The 22,404-nt window shown below is 42.7% G+C and overlaps 1 protein-coding gene across 3 annotated transcripts in view; it reads right to left on the reverse strand.

Moving 5' to 3' along the window:
• Positions 1–22,404, reverse strand: part of TRDMT1 (tRNA aspartic acid methyltransferase 1) — a 203,036-nt gene that overhangs the window by 175,182 nt on the left and 5,450 nt on the right. Inside the window, exon 1 of one of the 3 annotated variants that reach the window (XM_085631513.1) lies at positions 17,845–17,929. The exons of the other annotated variants lie outside the window; for them this stretch is intronic. The gene's annotated coding sequence lies outside the window, so the exon portion shown is untranslated. Of the gene's footprint in view, positions 1–17,844; positions 17,930–22,404 lie in introns of those variants that run through there. 3 annotated transcript variants of the gene reach the window in all.

The raw sequence follows: 22,404 nt of genomic DNA on the forward strand, positions 1-22,404 counted from the left end.
TAGTGGACAAGAAAGAATTTGGACCATCTTACAGAGCACCTGCACCTGTACGTTTCCTAGCTGTTGAAGGAACCAGAACTGTCTTTCTACCGCCTCTTGCTGTCTGTCGAGACAAAAGGTTTCTTAATTGATCTGATCAAACCACACTATGTCGTCACACTCCTCTCGCTACCATACAGGAGGCTCAGATTGAAGCTTTACTAACAACTGAAGACTCCACTTTCTAAAAAGAAGCAGTGTATAACAATGAAATGATGCATCTCCCTATTGAAACAACTACAACTGTACAGTCAACAAGTACAAAAGTTTCAATTCGAAAAATTGACGACCTCTATGTCAACATGCCACAGATAGAGTCTTCTCCCAGTTCTACAAAACCTGCTGTGCTGCCAAGAATAGACCAGACGGCGTCTGGCTACTTTGTGCATTATGACGATTTCTCATCAGATCCTAGTGAACCTGAGCTACTGACACAGCCTCTTCCTTTCAAGCTTCGAGTTTATGCTTTCTATCTTTGGCTGAAAAAGACTAACTTTGTTGTTCCCTGGATACATCTATGGGCTGCAATTGGCTTACTTTTCCTGGTATTATGGATTGGTAACCGTCTTTTTTCTACTTCTGAATGGACACTATCTCCCAGAACACTCTACAGTCCAACACGTGAACTTGGTTCTTAAGGCACATGAATCATCACACCGTGAACTAAAAGACTTGTCCCTGGTGAACATTACAGCGGCTCCAGTTACTGAAGGAATTGTATGGGACAGGGTATCGTATGATGTGTATGGTCCTACTGAACTTTTGCAAATTCCATATTTGTTTAAAATTTCTTTAAATGATATGATTACCTCTACTACATTCTCTGATGATTGGGGCACACATTGTGCATACTTTGCTTTCAGATTTAGAGCAATCAACTGCATTTTCTAATTATGAATTGTATGAAGGTACATCCAACTTTGGCGACATGTTCGGTTATCAACATTATGGCCATCATTTTTTACACAAAGCTAGTATCACACGTGCTGTTTACAATTACACCCAATAGGAACACTGCCCAACACCACCAAAATGTAGTTCAAAAACGTTTGCGCAAAAGTTCACATATTTTTTTGGTTTTGACACATCAGACCCAGACTCTTATTTCTATAGGCTTACACCTACGCCCGCAAAAAAGAATATGCCAACAAACACCAAGCTGATTTACTCTGCTTCCTTTATTTCCCAACTGTCTTTACAGGGTTTCGACATTTGGAAAGACACAATAGACAGAAAAGTTTAAAAGGGGAAAAAGAGATTGGCAGGTTCATGGACAAGAGGCCTTACTTAATCTGAGTAAGCCTCAAACCACATCAAATGATTTTCCCGAATAAAACCGTGCAACAGTCTTTTTGTCTTGGTTTAGCTAAGGAGAACGATATGAACACACCTCTCATTCACACATTTGCACATTTTGAACATTGGCAACAATACACAAAACACAGTGAGGATAAGCTAGATGCTATGCTCCGCAATGGAACATACAATACATCAGACCCCCATCAGCAGGGTTGGTTGGTTTGGCCTCTAGACCCAGATAAATGTCAGTCTGGTTTCCTGGGTAGCACGGGAGGGTTTAAGATGAACAGGCCTGACCTACGCTATGTACAATGAGAACACGCAGGGGTGGTGACATCATATAGTGTTGGAAAGTTATGCCTAGACCTCAACACTTTCCCAGGTGAAACAACACTTGTCCTTTCTTTCTGATGACCTGGATCTCAGGAATTGTTTACTAGATCCCAGAACCCCAATCAAAAGAGATTCTTGTATGGGTTATACAATGAGCTATGGAAGATTTCTCAGCAGGGAGCTGCAGAGAGTTTGCGCAAGATAGGCAGGGTTAATATGGAAAAGCCTTTGGCTGTGATTGACAACATTATCATCCAGAATTTATTCACTGGGCAACATTGTGTTTTCTGCAATCAAGATAATTCAGCAGTACATGTCTATTTTACAACATAGACAGTCACAATTACGATCAATCATAAAACTGAGCTGAATGTTACAAACACTACATTCTGGCACCATGGCGTTACATCAACACTACCAGCCTGTTGTCTGAATATGATCTGTCAGAAAGGCAAATTACTATGGCACGCAGAGATGCAAAATACACCATGCTGCACATTGTAAAATTAGACCAATTACCTTTTACTGTGGCTGACACACCATCCACAGGCTGGATTATCCATGGTTATATCACTCTACCGGTCACGACCTTCCAATTCCAATATTGTCTCCAAAACCAACAGGTAGGCAGATACAAAGCACTGATGGAAGGGTATGTGCACGAGTATTGGGAATTACCATTCAGGTTTATATGCAGGAAAGGGGACACAGAATTTTTCCTTAGTGGTTTTGAATGTAAGGATGCTTTGAGCGGAACCTTAGTTTGCAAAGACATTTCTCTTCATGGGACATTTAATGCTTCTATTCCAAACCTGTCTTGTTATGTGAAGGGTTCCCCAGCTGCTGTCAATCAGACTGCTCTTGAATGGGAGCTACTTGATGCTGAATGATCAAGGTTGCTGTGGAATGGAACTGGGCATCGCTTACCTGGCGACGGTTAATTCCTTAGTCACTTGTTGTACACTGTTTCCACCTGCCAGCAAAAATAGGGAGGCAACTCTGTGGCCATCGAGAAATGTTTCCGACATACTCTTTGAATGCCTTAGCAGACTGGAAGAAATGCTTTTTCAACAAGATGAGGCCTTAACTTCGGACAGAAAGACGTTTGATCTCCAGGTTACAGGGTCCTCGTCTGACATACAAACACTACTCCACACTAACTTCCCGCTGCATTTTGGGGAGCTAGTACATCATATTTAACGTTTCTGATACAAAGGGAAGAGTGCATTTTTGTAAATGTATCAGCTCTGGACTGGTTAGCACCTTTCAGACAGTCTACAAAGTTATTCCTTCATTTATACACTCTGTGCTGGGAAGAGTTGCCACTTGTCCTGCTACTTTTGGCGGGGATCCTGGTTTTAATTTTTTTGCTTCACAATGGATGTCTCACTTCCATTCGGAATGGAGACCACACTGCTTGTTCTGCGATGCCATGAGCGCATGGTTCACATGTTTGGCACACTTCGACTTTGAGAACTGGACAAGCACTGGTTCTTATCCATCATGCCTGTTTGGCCTAACTGCAAACAACCTGGATTCTATTGCCTGCTCTGCGGCCACGAATGCCTGTTGGACATATGCCTAGGATCGCAATTGGCTACACCATTTGACATTGATGTACTGCTGGACCCGTTAACGGCCCATGGGGATTCTTGTCCCCAGCGTCTTCCATTGCTGATTAACTAATTTCTTGATCCACCCTGGGATGCTTCAGCTCCTAGTGACTTGGACAACGGATTTACGATACACACACAGGATGCAGTCAGTCCCTCAGCAGCTGCTGTGGGAACTAGATGGAATCACCTTTGCCACATAAATGAGTTTCGAGGTGCGCCTCTGGGATCGTCGTATGTGGTTATGGGCAACAGCAATGTTGTGTCTGCCACTCGGAGCGCATGAAATAATTGGCCTTTTCCATGTGATAACAGTTTGGCTTGTTTTTTAAAAACAAAACAAATGTGCCCAAAACAGTTTTGTTTTATTTTTTCCAAGCACCATGGCTTTCGGAGTGCTTTAGGCTTCTTTACAGTTTAATGGCCTTAAGCCTTTTTAGGATATTTTGAAGGGAAGCTTGCTTTTAGACAATTTTAGAAGTAATGTTTTTCCCTTTTATGGTATGCTGGCTTTTTAGATAGCCTTTATATATCATTCCTTAGTATGAGTAGTGGGTGTTATTTTCCTGAGTTAGGCCCATGTTGCGAAGCAGCTTATTTCTTACATTGCCCTAGAAAACAAAATTTCAGCTGGGAACTTTTGCACACATTTACATGCACGATAAGCCTGGAAACTCTCTGAAACTACTTTCTTTACACATCCAGCTTCGCACAACATTATCACGACGCCTTGAACGTCATGTACTAGCCTCTCTAAGCACTGGGTACATAAGTCGTCCTATCTTCACCCACGAAGCGACAACGCTATCTACATATCCATAACATCACTAATCTAACGTGCACATCACGAGGCTTCCCTTTTATTACAAATAATAGGCATCCTGATAGATTGACAGAGGAGGTACATCCGCTGACAGTGAGGGTCCGTGCATGCTGAGAATCCACCATGCATAGTTGGCATAGTAGGAGTATGCTATATTACCCTCTTGTTTATATGCCTGCATATACACAATTGTTTAGCACCATGGTAGAACTATATCTACATTTTACGCTCTTGGTGCTTTTAATCACGTTTATCTGCTTCTGTCTACTGATCATTGCAGCACACATATTTTATGCAAGAATAACGTTATCGCAATAAATATTATTGAGACCGTCCATCTGTGTATTCTCTGTATATTTCTCCGAGAAGAAGTGAACATGAGTGACTGAGCGAAAGGTTAGGTATTGTTTCCATGATTTCTGAGGAATCAGGGTTGTCATGTTCAGTGGTTGCCAGAAACCATTCACTCCCGATAGCTTAGGGGGGTTTATGGTGGCACTGTAAGCTAGCTGGTCTATAGGCCAACATATCATGCGGGGGTGTCTGGAATCAGTCTTGACCCCATGCTCTTAGTTTATGTTGTGCGAACAATGCGCAGGTCCTACGGATTGGTAGGAACTACACACAGTTTGCAGCTGTAAAACCAGGTCAATGATTTCATGCAAGAAAGTGTGATGTACCATGGAGGTCGGTATGTCACGGCTGTGCTGTTAGAACAGTTCAAAATGATCAGAGCCATGCAACTAAGCAGTCTGACAATTAATAAGAAATGTCTGATATTTCCAAGGGGGCACAGCAGTGGGATTAGCAATACTGCTCCTTTTCCATCCATATCTTAAATGTTGTATAGCAATTTTAATGTTGGGTTCAATCACCAAGGATGGACATCAAATTAAACAAACTACTTATTATCTTTCCCAAAAGGAAGTGATTGTTGTTAGATAACAATCATGTGACACCTCCTTTGAGCTATTAACTTGTGAAGTCGATGTAATATTTGTATGCTGAATGTGTATTGATGAGGCCCATTTTGATTGAAGGCTGAATTTCACTTTGGAAGGTAAGCCTGGTTGGTTATTCAGGTTGAGTTGTATTAGCCATCAATGATGATAGAACTATTGTTGAATTAGGAGAAGGCAATAGTTAGAGTTTTACCTTTAGATGTTTGGAGACAAGCGTAGCTTCTTTAGAGAGAGGTGAAGGAAAGGCCTTCTGTATTTTGTTTTCATCATAATATTTTTTATAGGAATGCGGTTGACATTTATTGTGTTGCCATGCTTAGGTACCTTGATTTGTTTGTGGCCATGACATGATGTACGGTCTATCGTTTTGGCCTTCCACCTGCAATAAGAAGGTGGGTGACTGTTGGAACTGAAGTTACAACCTTGTATTTGGTCCGGAAACGACTGTGGAAATTGTCTGTCTTGTCTCTTAAGCATCTACCACTGGCCTGAAACATCTCTTTGCCGGTATCAGAAGTTTAACTTGTACTTTCTGTGGGTCTTCAAGTCTTCTGCTTTCTGAAATATTTGTCCAACTTGAATTTCTGTGCTTTCAGTGAGTTGCAGGTTTTCAGGAATGTTTTAGGCCATTCCTTGTAGTTTTGTACAAACATGAAACTGTTTGGTCAAGCCCATTGTCTTGCTAGTAGATTCAGCCAAATTAATGGCTTCTGGGTGACTCTTGAGAGTGGCCATCTTAAATCTAAGAATGGCATATTTTGAGGTTTTTGGTTCAATGGAATACATGTAAAGGCTCTCTGAACCAGCTTCGTACAATTGGTTTTCATGCATAGATGTTGGTCAGGGAAACCCAGCAGAATCAGCTGTCGCCCCTTTCCGCCATTTGGAATCCCCAATATCGATCTTACTACTCCTGGTCCCAGGGGTCATGAATGTAACACAAGAAAGAAAAATTTGAAGGGGCTCATGAAGCAATGTCTATTTACTGTTGTTTAGTCTCCCCGTCCCTCCCTTCACCCCTCCGCAGCAACAAGCAAATTGTTCAAGGTCCAAGAATGGAAAAGGAGGTCAAACCTATGATGTCACTGGAGGGCCAAAGGGTAGCATTTTGTTGAATTGATGTCAGTGTTTTTAATGTGGGAGACGCAAACCATGGAAGACTCAAGTTACCTTCAAGGACAATGCATTGGTCCAATTTGTGCAAAAGACAACCAGTACGTGGAGGTTCTTATGGAGCAACAGATAGTACAGGGCAAAGGGAAGAATTGCAGGCTCAATAAGACAGAAACATCACTTCTTAACAGGGTTGCAGTACTTCACAAACATAAGAGCATGGTACCTGGTTGCATGTACCTCCTAGATAGTCAGAACTTCTTCTGGATAAACACTATATGGTCAGCTTTGTTCTTGCATCAGCAGCCCCTTCAGTCCTCGCCCTATTTTGAGCACAACCACTAGATGACAGAGTGCTGTAAAATTAGACCTATCACTGCCAGCAGATGTTAGCACAATATTTTACCTCCAACATTCTTAAAAGTTGACCATTACACATAAAGAAAACCAGGGCCCATATCAAGCTCTAGTTTTCTTTGTGTCATGTGGTTGTACTCGAAGGGAAGGGATATGGTATTTTTCAACTACACTGGATAAACCTTCCAGGCTGGGGTTCTTTTTGGAATCAGGTGCTTGTATATTAAAAACACTTTTGACACACTGAACGAGAATGATTTCTGGCTCTACCCAGCTCTCACCAGATAGTGTTCATAAAAAAAATCTTTCAATGTGTCAGTCAAAAGTCAAATAATAATAAAAAATCTAAAACTTAGTATGATTTGCCTAAAGATTGATTATTATATTATAAACAACAGAGAGATACATTCTTACAATGAGAATCTAACACAGATATAAAACAGCTTTTTACAGCCATTTGCTAAAACCATGCCACCCAAAAAGGTAGACAAACGATGAACCAGTCCAATGGCAAGTTGTATTGTTCCTTTTAACATGATATGCCTACATTTTTAAATAAATGCAACAGTTTTTAACTTCTACGGTCAATTGTGTCGTTGTCCTCAGAACACTTCTAGACTTGTGGAAGCCTCTGCTAGGAAGAAGGACTGCTGTGCTGCTGAAAGGACTGCCACTCTGTTAGACTGCTGCTCTAAAACATTGCTGCCCTGCTGCCCTCTTGCATGGATGAGAAGGACTGTACCTGCAACCTGTACCAAGGACCACTAGAGTGACTTCAGAGGATAGACCAGCACCTGGGCGCTACAACTGTGAGTCCTACTCTGCCATGTGGTGCCAACTCAGTCCTGGAAGGGTCCAGTACTAAGGTTGCACCATATGGCAGAGTAGGACTCACAGTTGTAGGGTCCAAGTGCTGGTTACAAAAGACTATTCCTTGAAGTGGGCTTGAAGGTGGATCTAGCAGAACTGATGCATCTCCTCTGCTGCACGGCCCCCAAGCAGAACCAACGCATTTCCTCTGCTGCGAGGACTTTCCCAGCGCAAGAACTTCGCATCTCAACCCCCGCAGCTACTTCAGAACCAGTCTGCGCAGAACTTCACATCGCACGCCCCTCACCAACAGGCTCCTTGACAATGACGTAAGACCTCGCCTCCCAACTCCCGGGAACTGACGCAACCAGGATTAAGGTAGTCTTGGTCGCTGGGCCTAACTGGGTCCATATGGTTGAACCGCGCTCTATCACTGACGACCTTAACTTGTCACTTTATCCAAGTCTAGTGTGACCAGATTTCCACAGATGGCACTTTGTGTTTTTTGGCGCTATATCACCTGAAACCTCTCAACTTCGATATTTCAAGTTCAACTGATTAGATTTTTGTTGTTTTGGTCTTGCTTTATTTATTAAGATCTACTCTATTTTTCTAATTTGGTGTGGGATTTTTCCTGTGTTGTGTTTTCACTTTATTACTGTTTGAACTGCTGCATAAATACTTTGCACATTGCCTCTAAGTTAAGCCTGACTGCTCTGTGCCATGCTGTCAGAGGATTGACCACAGCTTAACTTGGGATTTGCTGTGACTTCGCTCTGACAAGGATTGTAGTTGCTGCTTGAGTAGGGTTACACTCCACTCAACCAATAACCCAGTTTCTTACAGCCGCCACATTATTTTTCATGTACCCCTTTCCGGTGTAAGCATGCACTGGAAGCACCCCATAACTGTATTTTAAATTCCAGATTCGTCGGTTCTTAGGTGAAATTTCCTCACAAAATGATTCAAAACCAGGTTGGCATTCATTGAAAGGTATTCAGACTACAGAGAACTCACTCTTACACAGCATATAGGCAATCTTCGCCCTGAATGACAGTAACAGTCTTTAATGGTCACATCAGAATGTGTCTTTATTGAAGGTAGATGGCCAAAATACCCCAACCATATAGTGTTTTTAGGTTTCACCTACTATACAGCACTTGCGCAGTCTGATGAGAGACGCAATGTTGGCTTACTGTGGGCTTAGAGTCTGCCTATTTCTTACCATTGATTAGCTTCATTGTCACTCTCATTGCTTGCTTCATATTTGTTAGTTTGTGTGAGCTTTCCATTCTCTTACTGTGTATGTTCCTCCCCTGGAGCATGAACTCATTACTTGTGTCCTTTTGACTGCTCATTTTTTAGGCCACTACTTTTTTTCTTTTCGCTTAAGCACTCCGCTAGAGTGCATGTGTTTTCCAGATGTCGCCATAGTGTGCTTCTGCCCACCCGCTTCTGTTGCTCTCTCGACAGTTCACTTTTCCTCCCCCTTCACGCTGCTCTTTCTCCCCATTTTAAGTTCACTCCCCACACCCTCTGTGTTGCTTTACACACTCACTCACTCCTTGTTGCTTGCACCCTGTCATCTAAGTGGCTTCCTCTTCCCGCCTATTGCTTTCCACCCCTCTGGCCTCCATTGTTCCCCGCTGTCCTCCTTATTATGTCTGACCCCTATGCTGTCCAATTTGCTGTCTATCACCTGTCTTTCACACTTTGTGCTTGACTCCCACAGAAGTTTAGTATATCTTGATCTGCTTCACCACAGAGCAAATGACCTGCATAACTTCTGGATCAACTTTACCAGGAAACAAATACTTCTGCTTCACGTCTAAAGGGAGTAGCAGCATCAAGAACCCTAGGACCTACAAAAATGGTCTGGGGTCTCGCAGTGGAGGAGGTCAGGCTATCAGAGTTCTTTCACTTATGTGAACTACTTTGCATTCTGACAAGTAACATCAGCTGTGCTCCTGCCCTCCCAGAGACACTGCAGAGTGAGTGTCACAAAGGAGCAAAGCGGACGCTCCTTGTTTCTGCTCTAGAAGTTTTAGATTTGATTCTAAGGACTCCACAATTTTAAACATCATATTTTTTGATTCCCACCTACGAGACAGGATTTACCGGTCCATAGCATAGGTCCATTATGGACCACAGTGCTTTAAGTGGGATGGAAAAGGTGGGAGTCATCTCTAAAAGGTGCATGGCCTAAGTGATGAAGAGAGTGCCTTAAATCATGTGAAATAAACTCTGTGCTTTACATAGAATGCTGCTTGGCTAACATTTAGGTGCCTCTTTGAGTTTTCTGCTATTGCATCCAGACATATCGCACAATAACAAAAATATGCTTAAAACAAGCCAGATCTATTGGCTTTGCTTATTAGCAGTATGATATAAATGAGTAACAACAATGATTTTGTTGTACATAATTAGAATTGGCTATAACAAATGGCACATATCACTGTGTAAGCTCTGGAGAGAGACAAAGTGCCGGATGAACAATTAATAGGAGCACCGTTATGGCCCACTGACTCACATTGCCTTCAGTTTCAGATTTTGAGCAGTCAATAGTGCCTCATTATGAACGCCCTATCACAACTAGATCTCATTCAGAACTCTAAGGGCCAGATGTACGACCCGCCAATTAGCGAGTTGCAAATTGAGTCGCATTTGCTACTCGCTGATTGGGACGCACAACAGAGTCTGAGACACTGTTTGCGATTCCCAATGGGGTCGCAAATTGCAAGCCTCATGGTTATTAATGAAGCTGTTGTAATTTGCAACCTCATTGGGAATGGCTGCCACTCCCAGGGATGGTGGCCTGCTGAGGTCAGCAGACCTCCATGTATGGGACTGCTTTTAAAAAAAGCAGTTTTTTGTATTTTTTAAAAGCAGCCCGTTTTCCTAAAAGGAAAACGGGCTGCATTTAAAAAACAAGCATTTGCAATGCAATAGGTCTCGCATTATTAACGTTTGGGCTATTGGCATTGCTAAATAATGCAACACCAATAGCTCAAACTTTAATAATGCGAGACCTATTGCATTGCAAATGTTTGTTTCCAAATGTGATTTGTGTCAGCCATGGCTGCAGCTGCATTATCAGGTTGAGATAACTGTGTAATGAAGGCGTCTGCAACGAGTAGGCTGTGAACTACTGGTAGCTCCTCGGCTCCAGTGTAAGGTCTGTGATCTTTGTGGTTTCCATGGTGACCTAGGGCTGCTTGGCGGCCCATTCGTCCTGCCCTGGGTGCAGTTGGTGTGGACCTCTGCCCACTTGGAGATGCAGCAGTAACAGTCACAGAGGGCTCTCCCAGTGGCACTGTGTCCTGCCCTCCCTATTAGACTCAGGCTCTTAATGCCAACGTGGGATGACGTATGAGCCAAAAAAATGCACCAGATCTTAAAATAATCAAGCAATCATCCTTTACTTATGAGAAAACAAAGGGAAATGGAGCATGAGTGAAAAATGAACAGGGGACCTGGTGATAATGCAAAGAAATATGAAATAAATATTTATTTAGCAATAATCTAGGGAAATGCCCGCAACAGCAATTTAAAAGAGGTGGCACGTGGTACCTGAAAATATACAGTGCATGGGATCGGTAAGGGAATCATTGTTCATCAAGAAATGAGGGAAAATAATCAAACACGCCTTATACAGTCATAAGGACAAGAAAAAGGCGTCACCAGGTGATTTATCCTACTAATATCCATTCACCTCCTCGGTTCTATCGGTGTACTTTTCATGTAACATTAAGTAACATTCAGTAGTGCTGAAGGTGCAGTGGCACCAGGGCCCAGGTGTGTGACTGACACACTGCACCACAGTTATCAATGCTTTTACAACCAGCCCACGTAGAGGAGCGGCTCACGTTCTATTCATCCATTAGGAACCTGAACCTTTACTACGCCACTGAAAACATGCACTTCCGGACACGGTGCTTAGCTGACAAGCCGCTTCTACTATTTGGTCAACAGATGATGACAAACACAGACTAAAAATAAATCGCAACTTCTTTCTCTGTAACAACCAAAAAGGTGAACTGCAGTTAGCCTTGACCAGCAGCCTCAGCAAATTCTCATTTTACAGGTACGGCATATTTCGAAATTAACCAACACTATTGATGTAGCTGTTTCCAATAAACAACACAGAACAAGAAAGTCAAAAGCTGTGTATAGCTGCATGGCGAACGGCTGATCACGCGCCTTACTCGAACATCTGAGCTTCTAGCAAACAAGCTTAACGCCAGTCTCAACAGAGAGCACGGAGGCAGGACAATCAAAATACCGGTTCTTCACGCACCGTATGCACTAAAAAAGGAGGCATGTCATGCAGTTTACTTGGAGAAGGGCTTGCGTTGCCTTGCCAACAAATTGATCCATGCCACAAGTACCAGCTCTGAATCTGACGTCTTTTCAACCGAGTAAAGCTGGCACAATGCCACAGGCCACATCTATCATGAAATCTAACAAGTGTGCATTTGTGCATGCGTTTGCAATGACGAGCTCACAGAGGACAGGCAGGGAGATGTAAAAGTTTCCGGCGTTTTGATAGCAAGGACTCGGTTGGAGGTGAAAGGATACATCCAAACAATAGCATTAGGTGACAGGAAAAACGCCTTTGAGACGAGCCAACATGTTGTTGGCAGTGTCTCAAGAAAGCGTGTTTTTGATTATACCGCGAAGTCCGCGCAGGAGCAGTGGAGGCCTTTACATAAACACCAGTTACATAACACTATGCCAGTTTTTTTTCGTTTTTTTTTTGAGGCGTTGGAAGATTAAGTGATTTGCCCAGAAACACAGCATGTTGACCCGACACCGAGACTCAAACCTGCTTCCCCAGTTCAAAAGTATGCAGCTCTGATCGGAACGCCATTTGCTAATGTGCTAATGGTTGGTAGCAATAGACCGGAATCCCACTATGTATAAATAGAAAACATCAAACTGCACTGTCAAACCCAGACCTCATAAAAGGCTGCAATTATTACATATACTTTTCCAAATCAAACGTACGTAAAGAATACAGGCTTTGTGTTTGTGGTTCACACCCACCTTTTAGAACTGCATCTCACAGGCACTTTAGACTGCAAAATTTGGAGAAACGTCCAGATTTCACTGTCACTGCAACTTAAACAAGCGGGACTGAAAGCGATCGCGAAAGTGATCGCTATTGAAAAAATGGAGGACCGCGAGTGGGGCGCGCGCGCCATAGCGAACATGTGTTTTCAATTATCGCGCCCGTGTCTGGGCACTATAATTGAAACCACATGGCCTTTGGTGCGTGTAATAGACACCAATAGGCCATGGGCGGAGCAATGCGTTCGCCTTTGGCCTATTGCGTGCAGTCTTTGGGAAAAACATGCACCAAAGGCCAATCGCGGAAGCCAAAAGGAAAAGCACACGCACGAGCGTGTGCGATTCCAGGCTTCGTTTTAAAACCCCCTACAAAAGGGCTGTCGCCTGCGCGAGCAATGCTGCACTTTGCAACACTAGGGCGTGAGCCCTAAAAAAATGAAACTTTTGAGTTTCATTTAACCACTGCCTGCCCTTAACAAATATTTGTGCATGTATTCACAAACGGGAAGGAGTACACAGGGGACCCCTTCCCGTTTGCGAGTGCTTTACCACCCTTCTGAGAAGGGTGGTAAACTGGAGTATTTTGAGTCCGCAATTGTGGTTGCAAAACATTCTTACAAAGCTTAAGGAGTCACTATTGTTCGTCGTTTTGTACACTAGACACAAAGGGGGGGTTGCATGGATTAATTAACAAGTGCAGGTGGTCAAATCAACCAAGGATATTGACACCTCGAGCTACCATATAAACCTTTGCTACAGCATGTCTGCATTCAAAATGTAGTTTTGCTTTCTAACCCCATCTAAATTAATTCTGAGGGCCTCGTAGGCAACTGTCATAGTGCAGCTGAATCTCAACTCTTACTTTCCTGTTAATTCTTAATATGTGTTTCTTCTTACATTACAATATTGGTAATTTGTCATCAGTGTCCAAAATACACTTACATGTGTTTGCACATCACACTTAGGCTGAATCTCTTCGTCCCACTTTGCCACGACTGCAACCACAAAAGAATTAGTCTGTATGTAATAAATCCTCCTGATCTTCCACCATTCATGAACCTTCTCGCCTGTGCTGCTTTGCAAACTTTTTTTTTAAATGTTCTTTCAATTCCAAAATGTTTGCATTATGCTTTTTTTTGCTAAAGCAAAATGGGTTTGAGAAACAATTGGTAGGGCAATACTTTCACCCTTGTGCGTACCATTATCGTGACATTTATTTGCACTGTTGCTCTTGCGACCCTCCCCATTTTTACAACTGAAATTCATGTCAGCTTGTTGCACATCAGGTTGTTTTAATATATGAATACCTTTAGTAGACTGTTCTTTGCTTTTGATAATGGAAATCTCTTTCTCCAGAATGGAACCACAGTAACATAGTAATTTTTCTCATGCATGTCATGCGCATGACTATTTGGTCTTGTATCATGTCATCTTTGTCCTTGTTGAAACATGTTGCCGCTAACAGTTTTAGTATTGCCATTGTGACTGTTTCTCCTGGAGTCTTGTATCGGTATACAGAAATTGTTCTCTCCAAATCGACTGCTTACTGCGGAACTAAAGGGGAATCCATCATTTTTTTAACCTTCAATGTACACATCCTGTTCATCTTTCTCGTTTTCAAAATGTGATATATGGCCAAAGAATTTCCTCCTTTTTAATCCACGACAATTACAAAGCACTGCTTGCTTTGAACCGTTAATGGCCCGAAGGTGCCTTTCAAACATCTTATGCACTGCGACCATATTTCACTATGCGCTCCTTAAACATCTAAAATGTTGCAGGCATTTCTACTGCATTCAATACCATGCCATTCTGGTAACGGATGAACAACTGAGAAAAATGCAACAAGGAGAAAATGAGAAGAAAAAAGACACTTCAAAAGCGCTTACGTGCTTTCTTTGTTTTCTCTTGTGGGAGAGTGAGATACAATCATTCTTTTACAGACTGCTTACACAATGTTCTCTTGCCAACTCTACTCTGCCATGGATTATTAACACTGCAGTAATAACACTTGATTCATATCCTACATGCCATGACCACTGGTGTGCATGGATTTTGCATGAGTTCTCAACACTCTTACTATAATTAGTTCTACTAGAGCTGATTGGTCACACACCATTTGTTATTTCATTGCATACACCCAGTAATGTCACATCCTTCCTAAATCAGGACAAATTTGAACTGCATCACTGGACTCTCTAGAATCTCTTTGCAGCAGTCATGGACGTGCTTAGCAGCAAGAAGTCTCTGAAATACAAACGTGCTCAATGACACACACATTCAGCTGCTCCCCGGCCATTGGCGCACCTGTCAGCTAGGAACGCGCCATACAGGAGCAACGCTGATAAGAGAGAATGTTTAACATGCCGTCCAATGTGAGCTCCCCATGAAGCACAATGTGGGCTCCCAGAGATGGCTTCCCAAGGGATGTCCAGTGATGGATACTTCGGGCGACTGGCACAGTACAGGCCACTGGGGTTAAAGGATTGGCCAGTTTGTCAGCAGGTGCGTGGTGTTGGCAGCAGTTAGAATCCCCTTGAATATGACAGCACATTGCAAGGAGCGTGGTGATCCTGCAGGAAGTGTCGGTGTAGTCTTTCCTTTGTTTCCTCCCTCCCTCCCTCATTTCTTGGCTAAAAAACTGTTTTCTTGTTTCTGTTTTTGGGCTTGCTTTAGTTGTCACTTTAGGACAGGTGGCAGACCAGCAGAGGGCTCACCCACTAGGCTGGAAGGGTTGGGGCCTTGCAGGAGGGATGTTAGCAGGAGTACACGAGGGTGATGTAGGTGTGAAAGGACAGTGAATGAAATGAAAGGGGGAGCGTGCTGAATATTAGCATCTTTTGTTGAGGATTTGTGCAGGTTGAGAGGGGAGAGGTCAATTTATTGTATTATTGAGATGGGGTTTTTCAATGTTTTGCATTGATTATAAGTTTCAGCTGCATACCTGTCCTAATAAAGCAGCCTTTTGATCTTACCTTGGCCTGTTCATTCTGCGAGGTTTCTCCAAATAGAATGGAACAGCTCATTGTGAGCGGCCGAGGAAATAACAGGAAAAGAAGAGCCAGCGGTAAGGGGTCTCTCTACCAGGATGGCAGAGGTCAGACCTACCAGGGAATTAATTACTTTATCAAAACAGGAGTGCTGCGATAGGAATGACCTAACGATCAGCATGCAATCCTTCTAAACATAACCAACATTCTAGCAGAGCATGCAAGGGCAGGACAAACAAGCATTAAAAATGCAATAGGTCTCGCATTTGATTAAGTTAAAGCCATTTGCTTTGCTAATGGTATTGTATAGCAGTTAGCAAAGCAAATGGCTTTGACTTAATTAAAGGCGAGACCTATTGCATTTTCAATGCTTGTTAGGTCAGTATCGGGCAAAACAAGCGCGTCATGCGCACGTTGTGCAGAGATGTCACGTGTAATACCACGCCACGCGTGCACATCTTCTGTCCGTCTGCATGCACGCTTTGGAATCCGTATTGATTCCAAAAGGCCCTCGCATAGCAAGCTCAGCGCATGCGCGCTGCTAACACCAGGCAAGACCTAAAAACACATACACAAGGAAAAGCAAGGGTACAGATAGAGAAAGCAGGTAAAACACAGGGGATGAAACAGTGCAATGCAGACATGCCAGTAGACCCGCTTCACGCGGGAGACTCCCAATTTTAATAGCCCAAAATGGCTTTAATATAATTTTTTTGCATCTAAAATTGGCCCCACTTCAGTTCAAGGCAATGTGGAAAATAAAGTCCCTATATTACTTTTTTTAAATGTTCCTCCTTCCAAATGTTGGCATGTATGGCAATGTTGTACAATAAACATTAATATGTTTGGGATACTCCATTTAGGCCAATCAGTTAAAGGTGGAAAGAACATATTCCATGAGAAACAGCGACAATTGGGGCTGCTGGTGTTTCAGGGCAAAAGAAGCTAAGGTTATCACTGTTTGAATCTGTGCCTTGAACAAAAGGTGAGGATCATCAGACAAGGTATATCATGATGGTTTTGTAGATTTAGTTATCATTTGTAACTAAGCATATACGTACACATGTGCTGCCAGCATACAAAATAGCTTCTGGTTTAATCACAAATTCAGAACAATCACACATCTTCCCTAGATCATATGGAGCCAAGCAGGTGTTCTATTGAACAAATATATAGAGAAGGCACTGGCAAAAGTCCAGAGTGCAGTGTTAAAGAATTTAACCTTCCTGATTCTTAAATAGAAAACAATGGGCTAATGATCACTAAAATAACAAAACATTAAAAAAAAAAGAAAAGAAAATGTTCTTGAAGGGAGGTGTAAAGAACTGGACTCAAATAAGTCAACCACCACCTGGAAAACCACAACAGACAACAACCTTCTAGCAATACTTCAAAGCTTTGTAAAACACAATGGAAGAGAACAGACTCAGAATCCCACTGAGGTATGGCCTGAGAAGTGTGGCTTTGCCATACTCGAGCAAGCTAATGAGCTAAACTTGCAAAGAGCTGTGAAATGCTCTCACCCCGCCTCAAGAAGAGAACTGGAAAAACGAGTAAAGAATATAGGACATAAAATTTCAGCAAGATTCTAAAGATTTGCTCAGATAATAGAAAAACCTGAACTTTCACTGCTTGTAGATCAGTATTGTGAATGAGGGGGTTAGAGTCTGTGTAGAGAGTGGTCCATATGGCTTGTGGATTTTGAAACTGAAATCTCTGTAAACACTGCCAGCGAGGAACTTGTGGGTGACGTATACTCCTTTGCATTCTACCCGACAAAGTAACTGAAATGTGCTTCCAGTGTCTAATTGGCGACAGGAGCATCCTGGAATCATAGTTTATCAACTTGCTAGACAGACGCTGCTGCTTTAATTGGTGCATGAGAAAATTATGACATTTATAACCCTCACCCTGCCCTGCAAGAACAATGATGTGAGCGAGGTAGAGAAAGGGGAGTCAAATCAAGGAGGATTTCTGTCAATGTAAGAGTATGACAGGCGCCTGCTGACACCATGTGGTTTGGTAAAACGTCACCCACAAATTTCCATGCAAACCACAAGTTGGAAAAAGTATGATAAGCATGTGAATCTGTAACTGGTTCAAGTCACAAAAATGTTTTGTGAGGCAATCTAAGTTGACGGTACAGAGGAATGAGTTTCCTTATAAGAAAGAGCAACTATGAAATTGTTTTTATGAATATTCTGTGAAATATTGTGCACTCCGACCGTAGCTTGACCCAGAATGAATGCAGTATTAGTCTTGATATATGCAGTGAAATCCACAACAGTGAAAAACACCAAAAGAGATTTAACCTTGTGAATACAACAAAGTCATATGCGATTACATACAGGAAATAGTTTATGCTTTCAAACACTTACAAACAAGACAAGCAACTTTTTACAGCTGCTTAAATGCACGGACACTCATGCACAAACCTGGGCAAACGAAAGTTCAGCCATGCGAGTCATATGAACCTCGCGGGAGCTGCAACCCGCGGGGCTACGGCAGAATGGTTTTCCTGCTCTTCCATGCCATATATTTAAAACAGACAACAATCGAACTAGAGCCATGGCAACCAACGCCGGAATTACAAACAAACAAAAAAAACGACTCTCTGAGGTCAGCGCCTGAACTTCATTGGATTATGTCTATAATATAGCCCATCTGAAAGGGATTGAAACAGTCTATGCTTTCTTTGACCTGCATACCTTTTCAGAAGCAGAAGAATGACGTGTCTAAAAGTAAGCCTGGTCTGGAATGAATAACCGAGGATTGTGTAAGGCACCGTGGATGGCCTTTGAAAATAAGATTTTCTGTTGGTTGGAGCTCTCCATATTTTGATGCCCTATTTGCTCAGGTGCACATGCATAGAATATGCCTACGCACTGAAAAATGTGTCAGGAAACCTGTATTTCTCAACTTCTCTGTTTGTCAGCAGCGAGGAGCTTGTAAATACCTTCACCAAATTAACTTCAGCCTCACGCTTTAGCGTATTTTAATTGTAAGACGTGCATTTTAATGATAGAATGCAAAGAGTTTATACAAACATAGGAAATTAAAATGCATTAGATGATGAACATACAAAATGCTGTGAGGAGCGACACTGACAAATACAAATGAACAATACAACAGTGAAATTAAAAGAAGCACAGCGCAAACTCTGTGAAAGCAAAACCTTTAATAAAAAAGTCCACAAACGTGGATGAAAACAGTACTTGGGCCAGGGGATACTGATAAGAGGAACACACAAGAACAACAGAGCAACAGCCAATAGAAATGGAGGAAAAGTAAGTGCCAAGCACGCAAATCAATGAAAAATGAGGGTAGGATGAAAGCCACTTTTAAGATTTATATTACCAATAGATTTCACTAGCACTGTGCAGGCGAACCTAAAAAAAAACTGTTAAACTCTAAATGTTATCAATTCTGAGATTAATCCTACAGGAGCAAATAAAAAAAGATACATTTATTTTAGTGCTCTATGAGTTCTTCCAGAAACTGATTATTTGAGCAAATATATGGATAATTGCCATGTAACAATTTCTGACAATTTTACACCAGTTATCATTCAACCACTAGCCCTTGGTCATTCTAGAATATCAAATCGTAAACAAAAAGACAATATTTTTTAGGCCTCGCCTATGCAGCGCATGTGCTGTCTCTTCCAGTCATACTGTATTGAGGCTATGGGCTTTAAGCAACACCAATCTTTCTAATTTGCTTTTTTTAATGTCCTTTATAATGCCTACTTTTCATTGGTTAATGTGGTCACTAGCTTCTCCTTTTTAGGTCTCGCCTGGCGTAGGCTGCGCACATGCGCAGTCTCGCTGGCGAGAATTAATGATTTGGGGTATTTTGTGAAAAGGGCATTAAGCCCCGCCCCTCTTTTCCATTGGCTGGCATCACCGTTTATGCTAAACGGTGGCCAGCCATTGGAAAAGAGTTGGTAGTGACGTTTTCGTTCGGCTTTTTGAGCCGTCCCCTTTGGACGGACTCGTCTGCCTTCCTTGCATCGCAAAAGGTTTCTTATCTTTATGGGACCAAACACATGGCCTCATAAAGAAAAGAAACCTTTTAGCAGGCGAGGCCGTCCAAGTGGGACGGCAGAAAAAGCAAAACGAAAACGTCATGTCGAGCGCTTGTTTGTAGTTTGGAAGGGGATTGTGGAGTGCTTTCACATTCAAGCGTCACAGCGACTAGCAAGGTACTTTGTCTCGCCTGTGTGGAGCGGTGCGAGAGTGAAGCGAGGGCGGAGCAAAGAGAGGCAGGCAAGCAGCGTCTGCCGCATTTGAGCATTACGGCGTGGTGCTTAGAGCCCATGATCGAAGCCGGCCGAACCCGTTGAGGCTGCAGTTTCCTTACGCAGGCTGGCCCCTCCAGAGTGGAGGAATCGGGAGGAAATTATCAGAAAAAGCCGCGCAGATAGGGAAAGGGACGTGGAGGGTGCCGTCGCTTTGAGCATATGAAACCCAGTAACGAGATCCTGGAGTACGTGGCTTGGGGCTAAAGCAGTGAGGGTAGGTAGAGTGAGGAGAGCTTGGGGGCGGTTGAGAACACTAGGCATTGACTGGGCAGCCCCATTGGTGCTGCTTAATACTGGTTGAATATTACCTGGGGTACGCCAGTCAGGGCTTTGCTCTTTGCATGTTTAGCCCCTGTTCCCCCTCCAGAGTGCCTCCTGTCCCCTTGCCTAGCCCCTCCCTTACTTTATATGTTTACTCCCGAGCCGTGTCATTCGACGTAAACCCCAGCCAAGGCACAGTTGTGCTCAGTGAAAGAATAGCCACCCCCCCATCTCCTCCCCCATCCATTAAGCAACCCTGCCCCTCCCTTTTTTGGCCTTGCTGTGCTTTCACTTTGCTCTTTTATTGTAGAGCTGCTGCCCTGGGGCAGTGACACAGATGTCCCTCAGAGACAAGAGGTGTGGTTTCATCTTCAGAGCCTGTCTCTCTCTATCTACCTCTCTACTACTCACACTCTACTACTCATTCTCTACTACACTACTACTCACTCTCTACTACTCACTCTCCACTACTCACTCTCCACTACTCACTCTACGGCTCTCTACTACTCACTCTCTATTCTCTCTCTACTACTCACTCTCTACTACTCACTCTCTACTCTCTACCTCTCTCTCTACTACTCTCTTACCTCTACCTCTCTACCTCTACCTCTACGCGCACATATATATATATATATATACATATTACCTACTGGCGGTCGCCAGTAGGTAGTTATAGTTAGGACCCTGTTTCCATAGGAAATCCGCAACATTCTATTTGGAATAACTTTGGCGCCGGTCGACGAATCCTCGTGAAATTTTCAAAACTAATGGGGCGCTACGCTCTGCTACTACCCTGAAAGTCTCGGGGGGATTAGTCAAGTGGGGGCTGAGATAAAAGGGGGGTCCCAAAACGCGTTTTTCCCATGCATTTTTCCATAGGACCTTTAGACACAGCTACAGCCCGAACGGCTGAACAGAGTTACTTGAAATTTGGCAGAGAGGTAGTCCTCAGGTCAAGGAAGTGCCTTTTGTAGGTCTGATGTAAATCTGTTCAGTAGTTCCTGAGAAAATAGCCTTTAAATCAATATATATATCTGAGCCAGCTTACGGTAAGCTTACCGTACGCGTACGGTGACGTGCCGTGCCCACCGTGCGTGCACGGCACTAACTGCGTAAAGTGGGCGCGCGGTGCGCGAAGCGCACCGCGTGCTCACTGCGCACGCACGGTGCGCGAAGCGCACCGTGCGCGCACGGAACGAACTGCGTTAAGTGGGCGCGCACGCCACGAATGGCGTAAAGTAACTTAGCATTTAAAAAACCGTACAAATTCACTGAAAAAACCATAGGTTTCACACACGTTATAGTTAGGAATTAGCATTTAAAAAACCTTGCAAATTCACTGAAAAAACCATAGGTTTCACACATGTTATAGTTAGCGGGAATTTTACTGATAAAAAACCAATGAAATTCCCCCGTTATAGTTAGTGCAGGCAACTATAACTCACGCGACCGCAATCCTCTGCTGATTACATATGTGTCTTTATGAAAAAAAAATATTTGTAATATATGTATAGCTAAAAATTTATGGAAGAAGACATGGGCAAATAAGTGTCTAAATACAGTATTAGCATCAGCAGAGGATTGCGGTCGCGTGAGTTATAGTTGCCTGCACTAACTATAACGGGGGAATTTCATTGGTTTTTTTATCAGTAAAATTTCCGCTAACTATAACATGCGTGAAACCTATGGTTTTTTCAGTGAATATATATATATATATATATATATATATACACACATCTGCATATCTATATAAATACAAATATAAATGCATGCATACATATATGCACACATATGCATGTTATATACTTGAAAGTTTGAAAAACACTAATAAAAGCAAAGCTAGAAAGCCACCTAATTACAAACCGAATTGCTTTAACTTAAATGAGGGCGAGACCTATTGCATTTTCAATGTTTGTTTACTTTTGTAAGCTTCCATGAGGACTGCCCGTTATATGTGGTGTTACTCGTCATGTTATTTATCACTGTCTGAGCACTCTTTTACCCTTTTTTGCAATTTTATGCTCCGGAACTCACTCTCGCCCACGCTTGCTCCTTCTCCTCGTACAGCTGCTCTTCATATTTGCTAATGCTGCCTCCCCCTCTTTGGCTACAGCTGCTGACTCCCTCCATCCTTCCAGCTTGCTTTCTATTAACAGTTGCTCTTTATCTTTAAATATAGTGGCAGCTCCGTTTTTAAAAAACATTTGCTATGGACAGGCAATTCTATGGGAGCTTGTGCGGATGCTTTATATTAACAAAAAGCGCTTGCGGCACTCTGCAACGTTGTGCTATATCTTTAAATATGGTGATAGCACCTTTTTTTTATTACAAACAAACATTCTTTTTTTTTTTTTTTAGAATACTTCACATTGCGCTTCATCTTCAACATGGCAGACACGTGCCCTGCTTTTGTGCTGCACTGCTCACCTAA

Source organism: Triturus cristatus, chromosome 10 (genome assembly GCF_964204655.1).
Source record: "Triturus cristatus chromosome 10, aTriCri1.1, whole genome shotgun sequence".
NCBI lineage: Eukaryota > Metazoa > Chordata > Amphibia > Caudata > Salamandridae > Triturus > Triturus cristatus.